Genomic DNA, 4,307 nt, shown 5'->3' on the forward strand with positions numbered 1-4,307 from the left:
ATCCCTTGGTGCGTTAGTCATTTATTGATTCAAACTTCGTACTGTCAAATATGAAGAATCTCCATGCATGTTGAATTAAAGCACCACTATTTCGAATGTTGTCACGACCTTTTAATTGGGATTCAGACCAGTACTTTTGGGTGAGAGCATAATCCAGAGAAATAAAGGTGTATGAACTCATCCCTTGTGTCAAGAACCCATTCAAGCTCGTGTAGAATTGATTAGGAACCAAGACGAGTTGTTTTAGCTTCCTCGAAATTCGAAAAGACAACTTTTTGGGGTGCTATGAAGCTACGAATATAATTCGTAGCACCTATAGGATTTTACAGTGATATGAAATTATTTCACAGTGCCTACAGGATTTTTATAGCACTACGAAATTATTTCGCAATGCTTACAACAAGCAGTTTGCAGGGCTCCATATGAGGTTTTGAATTCATGTTTTGGCTTGCCTGTTGCACCATTGGATAAGTTGAGTCCTAGTAAGAAACATGGGATGAGAAAAAGGGTTAGAAGGTGAGAGAAAGGTCTCTCATGGAGTCTCATAGTAAAAATTCATCCTTATTTTGATTGCATGTTCAAAATAAATTTGGTGAAATTCTAGAATGTGTTTAAAGACATAGTTGTGAGCTATCAATTGGAGTGTCTTGGGTTATTGGCAGCGGGGTAACTTGACATGTCCTTGTCATCAAAATACTAAGCCACGTTTCCACAAGTTTAATGCCTTTGTACACTCTTATGATGTCAACATGAATTCAATTGACAACATATTGATATAAATTGGTGACAATTTTTCTATTCTTAAAGAAAACCAAGTCCTAAATGAAATTTAAGAACAAAATTCTACTTAAGAAGATGTTATATGTGTGAAGATGTGTGAAAATGCATGACAAGCACTTTAAGATTTTCTCACTAATTTCAAGTATGACAAGTATGTTGAATTATACACATTAAAATATTACTTAGTAATATATGAATCAAAATCAAAACATTTTTAGATTAATTTCTAAATTTACTTACAATGCACAATGCTATAATATTAATACTGTTATAAACTATATTGGACATATAATTACCAAACCTTATTTTTATCTACACTTACCTAATATAACACTTAATTATTTATCTATTAAAAAAAAAAAATTGATTATTTAAAATGATGTCAAAGAGTTCGTTATTGACTATCGGTGATGCAACTTACTATGGTAATTTTGGAGCACATTGAAATTATTTCTGAAGCTATAACTCAATCATGCAAAACTGTAGTACATCCCAGCTATAGTGGTACTTGCTTCTTATTGCAATAAAGAATAACCTTTTTATTTGTGAGATTGAAGGCAATTGATTTTCACTGTTAAATCATCAATACCTACTATTAGCGTCATCTTATTGGATGGTTTTTCTCTGATCTTGAGTCACGTCCTAGTTTTCTTTGTGATCTGTGCTTAATTTGGTTCTCTGAACAATTTTATTTTGGTTCTCTGACAATTGAGTCTGTTGAAACCTCTTAAAATCTAAAAATGTTATGGATAGGAAAAAAACATGTGTTTTTATGAGCGCAGGACTAGATGGTGGATCTTAACCACTTACAAATACAAGTGGTAGGACAACACGGTGGAACTTAACAACGGGGAAGATGGATTTGGACAACATACTTCAATGGAATTCAATTTTCCATGTTAAGTTCTGGTTGCGTTCATAAAATTTTTTTTACCATCCTAGATCTTGTCTCGCTATATTTTTGGAGATATGATATGAGGAAGTTAGGGTTTTTGCAAGTTCTAGAATTCCATCTCAAACAGGTCATCGTGGAATTTTTGCTATAATTTTGTTTCTACGAAGGTTCAGACTCTGAAATTAAAACTCATTTGATCTGAAATCTTGGTGAAGCTCGGGCGCAAATTACAAATATTGTTTCACTATATTTTCAGAGATATGGTCCAAGATATTTAAGGTTTTTGCAGGCTCCCAAATTACATCCCAAATAGGTGACCTTGGGAAAATCATCATAATTGTCTCTCTAAGCATTAGATTGAAATTTAGTAAGAAGTTACAGAACAGGATGGACTATACTTCTCTGTGTATTGTTTTCAGGTTCAAAAGTCAAAACAATGACATGTGGAACTTCATACAAGTTCACTCTACTGAAAAAGTATATAATCAAGTCATCTTGGGAGATTGGGCATAACTCTTTCTTGGAGAATCCAATTTTGATGCGACTTATGGCATTAGAAGGAGGATGCAGAGGGCTACCACAGGTCACAATTCCAGACCTTTTAGATCTGAAATTGCAGAGATACATCAGATTCAAGATTGAGATCCTAAAAGCAAGAAAAATAATGACTCGAATCAAGAAAACAGAAACACCTAGTAATCAAAATTGGATGGATTATTTTAAGAATGTGATCGAAGCTAATATAAATAGTTTTATCTATTCCATGGAAGCTGATATCGATGGTATGGAAGCATATTGGAAGAAAGGCATGGAATATTTGAAGAAAGACATGGAAGGTTTGAAGGAAGGTGGGATAAAGCTGCTACAAGAAAGGCCTCCTAATGATGAAAAGGTAGTAGAGGAAACTCATGATGAGAAAAAAATAAATGTTAATCATGATTTCATAGAATCTAACATTGGATTGAAGACCCACCATATTCCAAAGATCGATATGAGGAAGTTTGATGGCAAGGACCCCATAACATGAATACTACAGATGGAGAAATATTTTGATCTACATGATGTGCAACTGTTACAAAAGGTACGTATTGCATCTCTAAATTTAGAACCGAATCAATTTTTATGGTATAACAGGATTTGTTCTCGAAAACCAATTGTCACGTGGCCAATTTTCATGGAGGAAATGATAGCACATTATGAGGATACAAAGAGAAACACCTTCTTTAGCCAATAGATAAATCTCAAACAAAAGGGTTCAATGGCAGAGCACATTAAGGACTTCCAAAACTTGAATATAAGGCTAAATTATATTCCAGAGAAGTAGAGGATTGATGTATTCATAGGGAATTCAAAGGATAACATTCAACATGAGGTTCCTCATTGGGAACCTGATTTATTGGAGAAGGCATACAAGTTGGAAAGAAATATTTAAAGCAAAATTATGGCAACAAGGAAGCATAGCACTCATAATTATAAAGATGGAAGTGTTGTTGCCCCTAGCCTTTCACCACCTACAAGGTTGACACCACAACAATTCGAAGAAAAAAGAGCAAAAGGGATTTGTTATATTTGTGATAGAAAATACATTAAATGTCTTAAGTGTGCTAAGAAGAAATTGATTTACATAGATGGGGAATAGGAGCAAGAAAAAGAACAAGAAATGTCAAAAGATGAGGATATACACCAGGAACCAATCCCAAAGAAAGAAGAAATGAATCTAACCATATCTTGTAATTCATTGTCATGAATTACCACTCCTCAAACTTTTAAGATAGAAGGGCATATCAACAAGAAAAAGGTAATAGTGTTGATTGATTCAGGTAGTACCCATAATTTTATTCATTGTAAGATAGCCAAGGAATTGAATTGCTTCCTATATATAGCACCAAAGTGTCAAGTAATGGTTGAAAAAGGAGGAACCATAAATTTCTTAGCAAAGTTCCATAATATCAAGCTATCCATGGGAGAATATGTCTTTAATAATCCAATTCTTTCCATTCCAATGGGTGTTGCAGATGTTGTACTAGGAGTCCAATGGATTCAATCTTTGGGTATGATAGCTTTTAATTTTCAAGAACTTTTCTTGAATTTTTTTGGGAAGGAAATGAAGTTGAATTGAGGATTATCGTAGGGAAAGCAGGAAAGATAAGCAGCTCTAACAACATGACAGAGCTTCTAAAGAAAGAAAAATGGGGTGTAATTAAAAAATTATGTTCACTAGAGGTTCCCACGTCGAAATCTTCTATTTCTCGAGATATCCAAAATGTTTTGGACAATCATTCCAAAGTATTTGAGACTCGCAAAGGCCTCCAACCTATTTGTGATCGTGATCATGCTATTCATTTGATTCGAGGAAATGTTCCCCCAAACATCAGGCCTTACAGATATCCATATGCCCAAAAGAGTGAAATTGAACATATGGTTGCAGAAATGCTAGAGGCTGATATAATTCAACCTAGTCAAAGTTCTTTCTCTACTCCAATGGTATTGGTACACAAGAAGGATGGATCATGGTGCATTTGCCCAAATTATAGGGATCTAAACAAGATTACTATTAAAGATAAATTTTCCATTCCAGTCATTGATGACTTATTGGATGAATTACATGGAGCAATTTACTTCACCAACCTGG

This window comes from Pinus tabuliformis, chromosome 9 (assembly GCF_031772625.1).
Source record: "Pinus tabuliformis cultivar Carrire ecotype Pingquan chromosome 9, CPIR1, whole genome shotgun sequence".
Lineage (NCBI taxonomy): Eukaryota > Viridiplantae > Streptophyta > Pinopsida > Pinales > Pinaceae > Pinus > Pinus tabuliformis.